General features: G+C 31.5%; 1 protein-coding gene across 7 annotated transcripts in view; it reads right to left on the bottom strand.

Annotated features, from left to right (window-relative positions):
- Positions 1-1,462: 1,462 nt before the first annotated feature.
- LOC107067582 (bruno 3) overlaps positions 1,463-17,849 on the bottom strand; it is a 232,715-nt gene continuing 216,328 nt past the window's right edge. For all 7 annotated transcript variants that reach the window (XM_015323224.2, XM_089179545.1, XM_089179546.1 and 4 more), the window contains one exon: positions 1,463-17,619. The gene's annotated coding sequence lies outside the window, so the exon portion shown is untranslated. The remainder of the gene's footprint in view (positions 17,620-17,849) is intronic.

Raw genomic sequence — 17,849 nt, 5'->3', positions numbered from 1 at the left:
GAACTTCTTTTCCTTTCCCTCGCTCTCTTTCGTCGCTTAAACTTTCATCTTGTCGCATATTTTAAACAAAAAAAAGAAAACCCGTTCGATAATTACGGGATATAACAAATGTTCATTTTTATTTCTTGTACCTAATGCAACCCTGACGCCAACCGATTGAGAATCAGCCACATTTTCCGTACTACGAAGCACGAAGAGACGAGTTGCTTCCTGATTTCCTTTTTACATTTTAAACATTGCCCCTTTTTTTCCTCCTATTAATTTTGTTCCTTTTTTTTTTTTTTACTGATAGTTACATGCACGATTTCTAAGGGAATAAAGGAAAACAGGAAAGTTCTCTCTCCCTCTCTATCTCTTTCACATTATTACAAATATTATTATTACAATAACAAATTATATTTGCGTGTGCGTATATTGTGACGCATCGCTTAAAAAGGAACACATCCCGAAGGAACGTACTTCGATGCTCGGAAAATGGGCCTTTCAAATTCTAACGGTGGATAATCCACGGCGCCATAGCTGATCGCATATCGCGGAAACTTTTCATCTTTTTAAATAACTCGTCGTTGTCCTTCGTCGTCGTCGTCGTCGTCGTCATCGTCGTCGTCGTCGTCGTCGTCGTTGTCATCGTCATACTTGGCTTTCTGCATAGTAACCGTGGAACAACGACGAGACAGGACGATTATATTTTTCCGCGAATAAAATTGCACACCCTCGTGTTGAGGGATCGAGGAAGCGAGGGAAAGAGAAAGAGGAACAACGAGGAGGGCTTGAGAGGTAGTAGTAGTAATAGTAGTAGTAGTAATACAAAGGGAGAGTAGGAGTGAAGGTGGAAGGAAGAAAGGAAGGCCGAAAAGTTTCCACGAAACACGCATGCTCCAATCTCACGCCTCTTCTCCACCTTCTCTTCCCCTTTCCTCCTACTTTCCCTCCACCTACCACCTTTACAACCAACCCTCTTTCTACTCCTCCTCCTTCTCCATCTCCTTCTCCTTCACCTTCTTCTTTTTCTTGACTCCCTTCGACCCATCATCATCATCATAATCATCATCATCATCAACCAACGTCTTATTCCATTCTCTAAACGCAATTTACGTACTACATCAATTTAATAAGTCCGCAAATTTTATTATTATTTTTTTTTCTTTCTTCCTTCCTTCCTTTCATTCGTTCATTCTTTTTTTTTTGTTTTTTTCTTGTTTTTTTTTTTTTAAACGTGTGTGTATGTGTGTGTGTCGTGTCGCGCGCGCGATCGTCGTTTACACGCCCATCGTGCTGGCCGCCACCCTAAAAAGCTCGACACGCTGATATGCTAAAACCCTCTTCTTCTCTTCTTCTTCTTGTTCTTCTTCTTCTTCTTCTTGAATAACCCCTCGCTTAAAATTGTCTTACGTTTTTTCTTTTCTTTTCTTTACTTCCTTTTTTTTTCATTTTTATTTTCTTTTCATATTTTTTCTTCTTCCTTCCTTCCTTCCTTCCTTTCTTTCTTCCTTCTTTCCTTTCTCTCCTTTTTTTTTTCTTTTATCATTTTATTATTTCGTTTAAATTTAATTTTTCATTAACGATACTCTACTATACCATATTTTAAAGTTTATACTTTTGATCTCTGCGTTCGTTCGTTCGCGCGCCGCCGTTTTTTTTTCTCGGTCGCACCCTTTAACTTACACCCCTCTCTCTCTCTCTCTCTCTCTCGCTCGCTCACACCTCGTATCAAATTCCTTTTGTTTAATCTCAAACGCGCATACATACATCGATTGGCTACCATCCCATCCATCGCGATTATTATTATCACGTAGTCGCGCGCACAGGGCTTCCTCCTATTGGTTTATACTTTTTCACCACTCTCCATTGCACAAGGGACTTCAACGCGAGTTTCGAAAATAACAATAATTTTATAATAATAGCGATAATATGTATGTATATGTGTATTTATATATGTATGTATGTATGTATGTATGTATGTGTTTTTGTATGTATTTATTAGAACAAAGTTTAATTAATGTTAATATTAACAAAAATAATAATCAGTCAAAGAATCGCGACCGATTTCAATGAAATATCGCCCTGCATTTTTGTGTGTTTGTTACTTTTATTATCTTTTTTATTCTTCATTATCTTCTTCTTTGGTTTTCTATCATATTTAGGGTTTTAATACTGTTGTATTTTGTTTGTGTAATAAATAGTTTACATAACATATCTCTCTTCCTCTCTCACTCTCGTTCTTACTTACTTTCACACTCATTCAAATTTGTTCTCGTTAGTTTTTGTTCTCGAAAAAAACCTACCTATCTACCTACCTACCTACCTACCCCTCGCATGGAAAAATGTTTAAACATGGAATTAATCATTAAATTAGCTTTCAAAGATCTTCACCAAGATAAAAGTGCCGAGGTCGAGGTTTATCCTCCTTCCTTTTCCTTTTCCCATCTTCCTCTTGTTCCTTTACATTCCCACCTCCAACTTTCTTTCCACTCTTTCGTCTTATTCATCCTCTTCTTCTTCTTCTTCTTTCCGTGCTGTTCTTAATTGTTAATTATTTTCCCTTATCCCTTATTATATCTCACTTGCTAATAATATGTTAGTACTTTTTCATCAAGTAGGACATTACGTGTGCACCCGGTATGTATGTAATTAGATATACTTACACCCTGTGCAGATCTTTACAGTTATTTTCTGGTTTTATTTTATTTTATTTATTTTTTTTTTTTTTTTACTATTAAAGTTATTATTATATACAAATTGTCCTTCCAATCGCGATCGTCGTCGTCTCGACCGATACATCACATCAGGAAAAAACAAATGAAATAAAGTAGCTAAAATTATAAACGATTTTTTGCGTGTATGGTTATTCTATCGCAATATCATTGAAATTGATATCAGATCGGATACGACAATCGTGACAGGATCGAGACTAAAACTCTTCGCAATGTATTTGTATAATAATATAATAGTATCGGTGTTGTTTGATTATACTAACGTCAACGATTTTCAACTCCCGTTAGAACACACGAAGCAGCGAAAATCTAAGGGTGCGCTTTTCATTACAAAAAAACTTTGTCGTTTTTCTCTATTTTTTCTTCTTCATTTTTTTCTTCTTCTTCTTCTTCCTCTTCTTCTTTTTTTCTACTTCCTTTTAATTATTGTATGTCACGCCAAAAATCAACGATAAAACTGATTTCATGATAAATCTTGGTAAATCTTGACTCCTTTAACTCTTTCTCTCTATTTCTCTCATTTTTGTTCAGTTTTCGATTCATCAAAAGGCTCCAGGATACTTTTTAGTATGTTTTTTTTTTTTTTTTTTTTTTTTTCATTGACTTTTGTGTGTAACTTTTTCTCGTGTGTAATTTTGGTAGTAAATGTGTTACGTATCAATACAATATACGCATAAATTCCTGTAACCCTTTTTTGTACGCCTTTTGCTACGATTCATCGTCATTATTTATTTCTGCACATTCAATATGTAAAAATATACAGATTCGGTTATAGTCGTATGTATTTTAGGTATGTATGTACCTTTGTATCTCTGTGTGTTAAGGTGTATTGTGTTTGGTGCGTTGGTATGTGTATCTAAATCCTTAAATTTCTACATCCCTAGCCTTTCGAGTTACGGGATACCAGTTCGCGGCGGACTCGACGGACTAATTGGCGGTAGCCGCGCGTTTTTTTTTTTTGCAAACAATAATCAACCATAATATGGAGACCGATTCAAACCATCGATCGTGGGGATATAATTGGTTGCGGGGAATGATCTGATTTGACTAGAAAATCTTTTATCGTTCGACTAGAGATTATTCGTGAAATAAATTAAAAAAAAAAAAAAAAAAAAAAACAAACAAAAAATATTGCATCTCAAAAAAACAACGTGTAAAATTAACATACTCGTTAATATTTTAATTCTGGACGGTATTTGCCCGAGCATATTAACAAAATTCTTTTTTTCTCACAGCGTTCATCAAGCTACGTCTTTCATTTTTTTTTATTCTCAAATGAAAAACTAAATCTAGAAAAACTATGACGTTAAAAAATAGTACGACTAGAAACGTATAAAACGTTTAATGATTGATAACGAAGATTATAACGAATATATATATTTTTTCTAGAAATCGCTTACCTATACGTCTATATAATAATATATAAAAAAGGAAAATTTTCACGAGGCATTTTCACGAGTAATTTTAACGACCGTAGAATCCTTGGTAATTTTAACGCGTCCGCAGTCATGGTATGGCGTTTCGTAGCGAAGGAACCACTTGTTAACCAACTGTTGCACTCTCCGCGAGCAAGCGCTTGAGCTCTACCCCGCATTATGCGATGATTTCCACGATCTAAAGTATTATGTATAACAAAACAAACTGTGCTTTTGCAACAACTAATTTGCTCCTCTAATTATTATTAATAAACTTAATCAAATGAATAAAAATAGTATTGCACACTCGAGGGACTAAGTTTAGCGTTGTTTTTTCTTTTGAAAATAAAACAAATCACTTGAATGAAAAATTAGCGAAGGATTTTTGTTTGAAAGGAACGAATTGGGGAATGTGCAACGGACGAGATGAAACACACGCGTCGGCCACGTATCAAAAAAGACAGCCGCGGAGGTGATCACGGGGAAGAGGTCGAGAAAATGGCCTCGTAGTTTTGATCTCTCAGTATTTTCTCGATCCCTTCGTCGATCGATCAATTCCCCTCCATCGAGATACATCGAATTAAAAGAGAAAAGTCGAGTTACCTACTCGCCTTACCCGCATTTCTCGATTTCCTTTTATTTTATGTTATTTTATTTTATTTTATTATTTTTTTTTCCTTTACATATTACGTATCGTAATTTTAGAGAGACGACTTTCAATTTTCAATTAATCATTTTCTCTGTGTGTAGTAGTATTAATATTAGTAGTAGTAGTAGTAGTAGTAGTAATAGTAGTAGTAGTATTTGTAATAGTAGTAGTAGTATTAGTAGTAGTAGTAGCAGTAGTAATAGTAGTAGTAGTTTCTTTTTGTTCAGTTTTTTTTTCTTCCTCTATGCAGTATCTGTAATAATATATGTATATAGTATAATACGTATATACTTATATATAGATATATTTATATTTATATGTGTGTATCTCGATCTTACGGGCTACGGAGTTTTATTATAGTTTAAAAATTTGTCATTTGGCGGTTAATTATTTAAAATATGTTCTGTTTGGTTTTTTAATTAAACGTTTTCAATGTCTTCATATGACGTTCACATTTGGAACGAATATCTTTTCATTATCATTCTCTCACTCTCTCGTTTTCATTCGTATAATCAGACTCTCGGTTAATTTCTGTCACACGCAAAAAATCTGCTCGAGTTTTTAAGTACTACACGTATATTATTAGTTTATAATGTCATCGTCGAATCATTTTCCCTTTTGCTCGTCATCATTCCTTTCCTTTCCTTTTATACCATTTATTTTTCACTTTTCTTTTTCTTCCTATTATTTTCGTACATATATATTTAATTATTATTTTGTTTGCTTGTTTGTTTGTTATTCTGTTAAATACGGATCATCCCATACGATATACCCTTCGCCGCTTTTTTATCTGCATCTTGACTGTATTTTACGTGTGCAAAAGTTACAAAGTGTCTGTGAATCTTTTTGTATATATGTGTATGTGCGTGTGTGGTGTGTGCGCGTGTGTTTCATGCTGCTGCCTACTTGCCCTCCTCGTTCCATTAAACTTCAAATTAACTACGACGTGTATAGCCACTTCTAAAAAGCATCGCTGCTCGTTTTGTTTTTTCTTTTCTTCTTCTAAGCATTGCACGTTTTTTAATGTTTTTTTCTTTTTTTTTCTTTTTATTATCCAATCAACGGAGGGCTTCTTCTCGTTCTCGTGTTCTCGAAACACTAAACGTTTATGATCTATCTACGAGGGGTTTGATGAGTCGCGACGATCATCGAAATTGCCACGCGATTTGTTAGAGACAAAAAAAAAATGATAATAATTTACAAATCATTTACTAACGAGATTGAAAAATTGATATATAAATCGAAATTAAAGTTAAATCTAATAAATAAAATATCGTAGATCTCGTAGATACCTGATCAAGCCGTGCGAGACATTAATCTTGAGTTAAAAGTATGAATCATCAAGTGGAAAAAGAAAAATTGAACTAATGTGGAACATTATCGACCCCAACCTTGTATTATTAATCATACGAAAATTCATTATTCTTTTCTTTCTGTTTCTCTATTTCTATCTCTATTTCAATTTCTCAATTTCTCTCTCTCTCTCTCTCTTTCTCTCTTTTTTTTTTTATCTATCTATCTATCTATCTCTCTTTCTCTCTCTCTCACGCATACAAAACTTTCTTCAAAGATCTATTTCTACTAAATCGAACGAACCGCTATTCGTAACGACAAGAAGTTTTGAAGTTCCGTTAAATCCGGAAATTGACAAGTGTAATTCTGTAAAAAGTCTAAGTCTCGTGGTATAGTTTGTTTGTTTGTTTGTTTTTTTTTTTATTTTTCCCTCTGAAGCGTCGTTGGTCCAAGAAGGGGTCGCGTCTTTCATTATTTTCTTCTCAAAAACTCGGGAATGGGGGTGGGGTGGGGTGAGGGGGGGTGTAGAAAGTATCGATTGGACAAAAAATAATTATCTCCAATTTAGGGGACGATGAATCAATCATTCGCTCTCGAAGAACATATCATTACTATTATTATTATTATTATTATTATTATTAATATTATTATTATTATTATTATTATTATTATTATTATTCATTATTATATTATTATTATTATTTATTATTATTATTATTAATATTATTATTAATTATTTTTTTTTCAATTTTGTTATAATTTCATTTTTGTATTACTTTCAACTGCTTTTTCTATCTTTCTTTTACCTTTCATACTTCTTCTTCTTTCTCTTGTAATTCATAATCATTCTGTCATTCTCTCATGTAGCAGATGATTCAACTATTTAAACGCGCTTCTTTTGTAATTGTTCTTCACTTTTAGCCAGAAGGAATAATGGATTGGTCCCGGATAGTCGATCAAATTTTATGGCCGGGGATTTTTATGCGATCTAAATCTTTGAAATAGCGTTTCAATATTAACACGTTCTGTGCCAAGCCCTTTTTAACTTGACTTGTCATTTAGGCCACTGAATTTTCCTCGAAAAAAATCAACAACAAATTATACATGTAATTATTAATTATTGTAAATATTAAGCAATTAAGCAATTAACTTATGTGCTTTGTTCTATACTGCATTTTGTATAATGCATCAATATTTTAATAGAAATATTTTTCTACAAAATTAAATTTATTATAAACATATATTTTAATGCATTCAATAAATATGTCTAATGATAAGTGTACCACCGGTGGGGTACACGTGGCACGGAACGTGTTAATTGTTTTTCATCCATTTGATCTATTTTGAAAATGATCTCTCTCTTATACGAAGCCCGATTACAATCAGCCTTGACTTTCTCTTTAAGTTTATTTGAAAAAGAAAGAAAGAATATAAATAACCAATTATTTTATGGCCAACTATCCGTAACTATTCTCAAGGATTTACGAATTTTTAAGAAAATTGTCTTCGTCATTTTCTTTCAGGATCTATTCGAAATAAAAAAAGGAAAAAAAATAAGAAAAGGGACAGAGAGAGAGAGAGAGAGAGAGAGAGAGAGAGAGAGAGAGAGAGAGAGAGAGAGAGAGAGAGAGAGAGAGAGAGAAAGCAAGAAGAGAAAGAAATGATCGCGCCTGCGGTTTTTTTTTATAAATATTTTTGTTTTCGTTACAAATTAAATCCGTTTATGTAAATGGTCGAAGAGCGAGGAAAAAGAGAGATCGATCATCGATCATCGAGGAATGATAAATTCATTCTCGATTTAGAAAACGAGTCAGTTCCTAATGTTCGTGTATATTAAATATCCTATGTAGACGATATGACACCTACAATATCTCTTCGATATAATAACTGCGTGAGTAATATACTTTTGCAGTATGGTGGGTAAAGGTAAGGAATATAATCTCTTATGGGAGAACATGTGAAGAAGTGTCCAGCGTTTTCTGTCAATAACAGTTGAAAAACCTTCCAGAATGGCGCTGGTGAACGTAGAAGGTATAGTATGAATGTAGCAATTGTAAATGTATTGTAATTGTTTATTTCTCAATCCTACTCGAATAATATTTTTCGGTGCTTCCTTTAAAATTTACAATGACGCTAATATGGCGCCACCTCAATTGTGATTCGATTTCGACGGACACTTTTCATATACAGAGATGTTACTCCTTATCTCTACCCTCCATATTTTGCAGATAGCCTTTTGTGTTTGAAAGGTTTTTCCTTTTTTTTTTTTGTTGTTTTTTCCTTTTTTTTTTTTTTTTTTTTTTTTAAAGAGAAATATAGTAAAAGATATTAGCGAAAGAGCTTTTAGTTAGTTTGAAAAAGTGTGTTCACGCGTCTCAGGTCTTGTTTTTCTTCCCTAGTTATATTTTATATAGACGTGTAGTTATGTATGTGTGTAGTGCATGTGTTAACGTCGCTGTTGTTGTTGTTGTTGTTATTGTTGTTGTTATAAATGTGCTGTTGCTATGCTGTTGCAGTTACTGCAATAGTACGTGTGCGCGCGGCTCCTAGTTATTCTCATATCGCTGACACAAATTTTTCATCGATTCAAGTTAATAATGTATTACTTAAAACGTGTTTATATATTTTAATTACGCTTTTTCTTTTCTTCTTTTTCTTCTTCTTTTTTAAATTCTTCTCTCTTCTTGTAATATGTAAATATGTATGTACGCGCGCGTAAATATGTATTGTACGTGTGCTCGTTTTTTAAGGTTCTTTTTTTTTTTTTTTTTTAATTTTTCATATTTTTTTTTTTTTCTTTACAAGTTACGCAAATAATTGCAAAAACATACCCTGTTTCCTATATATTATATCACTTAACATCACGATTCTCGAATAGGGATCGCAATGTTAGCGAACGTGATTCCAATTTTTTACTTTTTTTTTTAAATATCTTTTTTGTATCATTTTTTTCCTTTTTTTTTTCTCTTTAAATTCCACTTTTTCAAATGGGATGAGTGGAGGAGGTAGGTGGCAGGGGTTTGGTAAGTTGGAGAGATGGGAAGAGGAAATGATGAAGAGGTTGGGATTGGAGGCGGGAGTACGGGAGAGATTGTTAACGCGGTGCAGCAGTGTCGAGAGGGTCGATGGTTTTTTTATATTATTTTATTTTTTTAACCTTTTTTATTTTATTTTTTTTTATAATCTTTTTCATTTATTTTCTTCTCTTCTTCGCATACCTTTGGCCTGCGCTAGCAAATGCAACTTGCGCTAGATCGATGATTGGATGTCAAATTGATCTTTCGAGAGCAGTGGGTGATATATAAGTAGTATGCATATATATATATATATACTATATACTATTATATTATTCTCTTTTTCTCTCTCTCTCTTCTCTCTCTTTTTTTACCATTCTGTCATCAGCACGAATTCTGGTTTTATTTTCTTGTTTAACTTCGAAATAGTCTTTTTTACAGCGCGTCGTCCATCATACACTATTGAGTTCTTTTTTTTTTTCTTCGAGCAAATGCGTGCGCAATGCGCAAAGTACACTGCCATTTCCTCTTCTTCCTCTTCCTTCTTCTTCTTCTCGTTTTACAATTAGTCAAAACTTCTGTTTCGAGATTAAAATCCCAGGCGCGTCGAGTGAAGCCGCTCGCAAACGCGTTTTTCTTCTGGTTGTTCTTTTCCTTTTTTTTTTTTTCCATTTTGATGATAGACAAGAAAAAAACCAATATGCGTGCGTAACGCAGCACACACACACATAGATGCAAATAAAATAAAGGTTTGGAAAAATAGATTAGAGAGGGGTGGAAGGTTTGAAAAGGGGTTGACGCGAGCTTCCGTCGACGCGCTGATACAAACTTCTTCTTCTTCTTCTTCGAGTTGTTGTTTTTTTTTCCTAATTTCATTTTTTTTTCTCGGTTTTATTTACTTTTTTTTTTTTTTTTTTTTTTTTTAATTATTTTGTTAATTTTTGTTCATGCACAGGACGAAGTCGATGGACGATTTTCGGTACGACGCCATGCCGAGATGCGTATCGAGAGTACGAAGCACTTTTTCCTTTTTTTTTTTTTTTTTTTCTTATTTCACAATATTCGTGGCTTCTTTTTTCTTCCCTTCCTTCCCTTTTTCCTTTTTTTTTTTTGTTTATTTCCTTACCGATCGATTCGTAAATTCCATACGCGGGCACGCCGTATGATAACGACGCATTGAATTATTTCTTTATTATGTTTTTTTTTTTTTTACGCGAGAATGACAATTCGCATTCAACGCCAGAAATTCGGAACATTATCGGATTAGCGAGCAGCGAATTCGTCTATTCGGTTTATTACATCACGTCATGTAAAAATAAATTCAAAGCTGATCATCATCCCCCCATTTCGCGTAAATTTCCCAGCTAATTATGTTCATTATTATTCATTTATTTTATTTTATTTTATTTTATTTTATTTTATCTTATTTTTTTTTCTTTCTTTCTATCTTTCCTTCCTTCCTTCCTTCCATCTTTCTTTCTTTTTTATTATTTTTTTTTTTTCATACTTCTCACACTTTTTTTTTTATGTTTTTTTTTTTTAATAAGTCTCGTATATGACATTTAGCAAGATGCACACTACGTCGGTTGTAGCAAAAACTTTGTTGGATAAAATAGTTTATATTTGTTTTTTTTTTCTTTTTTTTTTTTTCTGTTGTTTGTTTACAATCGTCGTTTGACCTTCGTATTTATATATTTATATGTATATATATATATATATATATGTATCTATATTTAATTTTTTTTTTTTATATATATTTATATATATATATATATTCATATTTATAATTTATATTTATATTTATATATTATTTATATGTATGTGTACGTGTTTCTTATTCGTGTGTTCGTATATGGATCTGTGACATTTTTATGCATGTATCTTATCATTAAGTATAACATACATACGTGTAAGTTTAATGTGTTTATGTGTGTGTATGTGTGTTTATATGCATGTTTATTGTGGTATTTATAAGATAAAGTTTTGTGTGTGTGTGTCTGTGTTTCATTGATATATGCTATTTTGTTTAGTATTTGTTAGAGTTCTTTAAAAAGCTTAGATCGTAGTGATATTATCAATTGGTGCTTGCGTAGAAGCATTTCATTTCTTGTTTATTATTATTATTATTATTATTATTATTATTTATTATTATTATTATTTATTATTATTATTTTTATTATTATTATTTATTATTATTATTATTATTTGGTATACGTGACTCTTCTGTGTTCCCCGCGAGATAGGTGCTTATATACTTATGGATCACTCTCCATTTTCTATATATCCCCTAATCGTTCTCGTATTCCGTATAATATATAGGCGAAGTCGCGCGTGTGTCAGCAAAGATGCACATCATCTAAAAATTCTTTAATCTTTTCCGAGTTGTTTGCCTACTATTTTCTATGCGCTAACAAATATGGCTGATTTTTATTTTTCATCGTAAGTTAATAATCGCCATTATTAATCAAGCTCGTATCAATATTTACCGAAAGCAACCCATTCCTAAATAACAAATATATCTATTCTTTGCAAATAAATATTAAATAATAAAAACGAAAAGAAAAATAACAAATGAATAGAATATAATATAGAACGAAATTCGCGAATTCGTTCACCGATTCGTTCGATCATCGTTCTCCGTCAATGATTCTTTTTCCTCATAGTTTTGTCCTTATCAAAAACATTAAAAATTATGTTGTAAATCTTTCCGATCGTATTCCAAATCTTTTGTTTTATCTTTATCTTACAATACAGTATAGTATTTATCGATTTCGTAGATGCATTTCATTGTAAGTGACGAATCAAAGGAGCCTCGCATACGTAACAATACGAGTTGTTATGCATTTACTTGATACAAATACTATATATGCGTAATACATATATAGAGACATTGATAATGCGTGTTTGCGAGTGAGTGTAAGTGTAAGTGTAAGTGTATGTGTATGTGTATGTGTGTGTTATGCAGCCAGAGAAGCGAGTAACATCCGTGAGAAATGAAAGCGTTCGTTGAATGTGCCGAGCACCGGCTGCGCGTAATGCATCATCAGTGTAAAGATAGTTAGGCACGTGCGCGATACGCCCGTACACGCTTCCCGATTACATCTTTACTCCGGTGTTAGCTGTTTGCTAGTGTGTTAGTGTTACATATATCGAAGGACCCTTATTACCGAGCCCTGTGTGTCTCTCACGCTCGCATTGATTCGCTATTCCGTTCACGGTATGTAATTATTGAAGCTCTGGATCGGCAAACGCGGATTAAACTACGCTCTTGGAACTCGATATATAATATATATGTATTATATATCATGTATTATATATCGCGTGCTTATCAAAATTTCATTTTAAAATGAAACCCTCCTATTTGGAGGGAAAGAAAAAAAAAGGAACAAGAAAATAGGAAAAAAGATAAGTAAGTAAGTAAACGGTGCCCTCCAAAAGTGTTAATGAAAAACAAACACGTAAATCTTGAGTGCCCTTGGCGAAGAAAATCGGTAGTGGTGGTACCTGTGTACACGAGACCTACCTATCGATTCGAAGTACAAAGTATGATTGAGGATTCAAAACGAGGTCTTTCTGATAATTACAGTCTTTACACTTTCCTGATCCACCCTTTATAACCAACCATCCTGACCGTATTTTCTTACTTCTTTCTACGAACGCGATCCCCGATCGACCACGCCTCCAATGAGATCGGAATTATTTTTATTTATAAAGGTAATTTTTCTAAAAATGACAAGAATATATGTTGTGTATTGTTTACACTGCCGTATTGTATATAAGTTTATGTGTATATGTATTATAAATTATTAGTTTATTATTATTATTATTATTATTATTATTAATTATTATTATTATTAATTTATTTATTCATTTGTTATTAATACTAATCAGTTTATTATTATTGTTATTATTATTATTATTATTATTATTATTATTATTATTAGTTGTTTATTATTATAATTATTATTATATATATTATTATAGTATTAATATATAATATATTATCATCGTCGTATTTATAACTATTATTATTATTATTTATTATTATTATTATTATTATTATTATTATTATTATTATTATTATTATTATTATTTAATTATTATTATTCTTATTATTTTATGTCGTTTCATATAATAATAATCCGTCGATAACTACGTAGCCTCCGAACTCTCGTGATGAAGGGAAATTCATAACGCGCTCTTTAAAATCGTACACGCGCCTCTCATCACGTTGTATTTCACTTATTGTGTGGTGAATGTGTGTATGTTTGTGTACATGTGTAATGTATGATTCGTCTACATGTATATATACGTATTTATGTATGTCTGTAGCTACGTTTTAATCACTCTATCCTTTATCTTTCATTTCATGCCCTGTACGTGTGCCACGAATATAGTGTGAGCAATGAATTCGTGAACGTACTATAAAAGCGAGAAGAAGGGTCGTCCGTCCGAACCCTTCTGAAAATAAAATTCTAAATCAAAAGATATATAGTATATATATAATATATATTATTATAATATATATAATATACGTTATATTTGTGTGTGCATAATTTATATTATATATATTACATAGTTACGCTCTAAATGGCGCACGTGACTAGTTCCTTTTTTTATTTTATTTTATTTTTTTTTATGTCTCACTAAACGTACCGCCACCCTTTCGTGTCACGCGAAGCTAATAATTTGTTCTTTCATTTCTCTTTCTTTCTCACTTTCTTATCATCTTTGCATTGCGGTTGTTCTGTTACGATCTCTCCTTGGCTAAACTATAATTATAATAATAATTTACTAAGTCTCTAGTGTTTTCTTTCAATTAATTTTTTTATATATATATTATATATAGTATATATAGTATATATATACTATAATATTGTATATATATATATATACTATATATATTATATATTTATCTCTCATATATTTATATTATTTATAATTATATATTTATATATATACTTCCTCTCATATATCTATATCTATATACATATATACATATACATATTATTTATATATATATATATATATATATATATATATTAATATGTATGTATGTATATATATTTATATATAGATATATAGATACGTAAGAATTGTTGGTACCTTTGTTGTGATTATTTCCGCTAAGATCAAAGTTCTCCTCTCCATTCTATCGCGCGCGCTCCCATTTTGTTTGACCATCGTAATTGTAACGCCACGTCCTATCGTCTAAAAAAATTATCCTAAGTTTTATTTTTCGATTTACAAACCAGTACTATTCGCAAACACCTTTTCCTACATTTCTTTCACCTCCTCAAAATATCTCACGTTCGATCAATTAATAATCTATAATCGAATTGTCGCATGGATTCGACCGGGCATCGCTCGCAAAATGTCCTAATATCTTTCTTTCTTCCTTTCTTTTATTTTTTATGTTTTTTTTTGTTTATTTTTTTAATTATTTTTTAATCATTTAATCCTTTCCCTATTCGTTATTCTTCCATTCTCACATCGTTTGGTCTATTTTTCCCTTCATTTTTTAGAACGACAATAGAAGAAAAAAATTGGCTAGCCTTAGGCTTCCCTCTATGTATGTGTTTTTCTCTTCCCCCCTTCCCCCGTTTTTTTCCTTTTACATAAGTATGTATGTATGTATATGAAGCGTTAATAATTTTCTTTTTTTTTTTTTTATTATTATTTTCTTATTTCTTGTTAATTTTTTCTTCATCGTGTCTTACTTTTTTTTCTTCTTATTTTTTCTTTCACCACTCGTACACACAATTCTCTATAGATTCCGCAACAAACAATATAAACGAGCTACGAATTAGATATACAATTTTTTTTGTTTTTTATTTTTTTTTTTTAATTTTATTTTTGTTTTGTTTAAATTCTCGTGTTCCCAGCGCGTGAATTGACGTGTCTTTCGAAGGACCGAGGAGTAGCTCGGATTCTGGCAGGATAAAGGTTTTTCCGCACGCTAAGCCATTTTCTGGTCTTCTAATTTCTTCTCCTCTTTTATCAAATTTTTTTTTTCTTTTTTTTTTTTTTATATGATTGTACTATGTGTCTCATCATCGTCATTATTATTATTATCATCATCATCATCATCATCATTATCATCATCATTAAATCGATACAATTATAACGACGAAGAATAATGGCAAAGCGTGCTGGTAAATCCACGATACTTGAAAATCTCAACCCGTGATTCGTTTCTCCACTCGTAGATGTGAGCGACTAGAAGTGTTGACTAGCATAGTAGTAGTAGTAGTAGTAGTAATAGTAATAGTAGTACTAGCAATAGTAGCAGTAGTTAGTATTAGTCATAGTAGTAGTAGTTGTCATAGTAGTAGTAGTAGTTGTTGTTGTTGTAATAATATTAGTAGCGTGAGTCAGGAATATCGAATGATAAAAAAAAATATTAAAAAAAAAAACCCATTGGATTGATTTTGTTGTAATTGTTGTTTTTGTATTTTGTTGTTCTTGTTGTGGAATATTCTATGTGTTCCCCCTTCACTCTTTCTCTCGAATACAATGCAATTCTTGTTTGACAAAATTTCTCCTCCCCTCATCATAACTACGAACAAAAAAAAAATAAAATGTTGATTCTCAGTTACTCTTTGGTTTCTTATTATCACTTTTTTTTTTATCTTCCTTACAACCCCCTTCTTCTTCTTCTTCTTCTTCCATTTTGTCTCTCTCACTTTATCTTTGGTTTTTTTTCCTTCCTTCCTCCCTCGTTCCCGTTCTTCGTCGTTTCATTTTTTTATTTTCATTTTAATTTTTTTTTTTTTAAATTCTTTTTCGTTTTTTTGTATGTTCGGTATAATCACAGCCTAGTTGACATTTCTCGGGCGATGCAGTGTGCGGTCGGTCGAACAAAAAAAAAAATGAATCATTTTACATACTCGTTTTGGTTTTTTTGTTTTCCTTATCTCAACGTTGAAAAAGGAACCCTTGAAATATATACGCCTGTGTGAAAATTCAATAGAAACTTTTCTCTGTGTGATGTGTGTGTATGGTGTGTGCGTGTGTGTATGTTTTTGTATGTGTATATAAATGTAATAATAATAATAATAATAATAAAAATAATAATAATAATAATAATAATAATATATAATAATAATACTTATCAAACTAAAATTAATAATAATAATAATAATTATAATAATGATAATAATATGCATATATGTAAATACTTTCGGCCGGAAACTCGCTCGCGACTTCATAAGAATAATAAGAATAATGATAATAAGTTATAATAAGAATATAATCGTAATCAATTATGTGCTATATTAGGGAGAACGAGAAAAGCGTCATGAGCTTTTGGATAACATAGAAAATGTTTTTCTTTTTTTTCTTCATTTCTTTCTTTCTTTTACAAAACTCACAGCGCTTAAATTCGTTCTCTCTTTTCTTTTTCTAATTTGCCAGAGTGTATATAAAACCTACGGCGCGCGACGATGCGCGTTAAAATTCTTATATATATATATATATATATATATTTTTTTATATATATAAATGTGTGTGTGTGTGTGTGTGTATGTGTATGTATATATACATATATAAGAGAGAGACACTTGGATGAACTCGCAGGATCTTCGAATCTTGACGCTGAGCCCAAGTTCGTCGAGCTTCATTGGTTTTTTCTTATTTTCTTTTTTCTCTTCTTCCTTCCTTCCTTCCTCTCCGTACTTTCTTCCTCCTTCACCTCCACCTCCTCCTCATCCTCTTCTTTCTCTCTTCCGTTTTGTTTTTATTTCAAATGTTTTTTAATTTTATTTTTTTTTTTTTTTTAACAAATTTTCTTTCAACGGATCCAACAATCTCTTGAAAAATTATACAAAAAGTTGTAGGAGAGTGGAGAGAAAGAGAGAGCTAGGATTTTTTAAAGTTAAGGGATGAGGATAACTAAAAGATTTATAAATAAAAATTCATTCTTATAGACAGAGAGAGTTACGAGGAAGAAAAGTAAAAAAAGAGTATTACGAATATAAATGATTAAATGTATAAGACAAAATTTGGATCTTGTTGTTTTCAAAATGTCAATCGTAAAACTTTAACGAAGAGAGATAGAATTTGATGATTTGCTTCGACTTTTTTTAAATATATATATATACTTTTATATTCTTTTTTTTTGGTTCCTTTTGGTCTCTTCGAATTTGGGTTTAGCGCTCATAAAAATGAAGAATAAAGATCTCGATTATCTCCTCCCTTTGGTAAATTTTTTTTTTCATTTTTTTTTTCTTTTTCTTTTTTACTTTTGAATTTTTCGTTTATCATCATCATCATCATCATCATCATCATCATCATCGGTCGCCGTATAGGTAGAAACGTTAAACAATTTTTTATTTTCTACCATGACGCATCAACGAAGATTTTTGCGATTTATCTTGTCTCTCTATCTCGTTCTCTCTAGATACTATCTTCTATGTGAAATTAACTAGCTAGTATACTAGGTTATTACGATGGAGAGGAGCGTTGTAGCGGTGATTCAAACTCGTCACTCCTGATCGTCGAGCTTCCAAATGGCTTGCATTCTCGTACGACATCTGCAAACGAACGGATGATATCTGTCTCTCTCTCTCTCTCTCTCTCACTCCTATATTTTTTTTACAAACATTCAAATAAACAAAAAAAAAATATATATATATATATTTTAATCCGATAACTATTACCATCACAAATATCGTTATGGTTAGTTCGAACAAATGTTCGTGAGTTGATCTACACTTTTTTAAATTATTGATCGCTATATCTTTACAAATTGTTTAACATGTTC

This window comes from Polistes dominula, unplaced genomic scaffold (genome assembly GCF_049000335.1).
Source record: "Polistes dominula isolate Pdom_NZ unplaced genomic scaffold, Pdom_raw_medaka contig_27, whole genome shotgun sequence".
Classification (NCBI taxonomy): Eukaryota; Metazoa; Arthropoda; class Insecta; order Hymenoptera; family Vespidae; genus Polistes; species Polistes dominula.
Note: the sequence above shows the minus strand (reverse complement) of the source record. Positions and strands in the feature narration are given on the sequence as shown.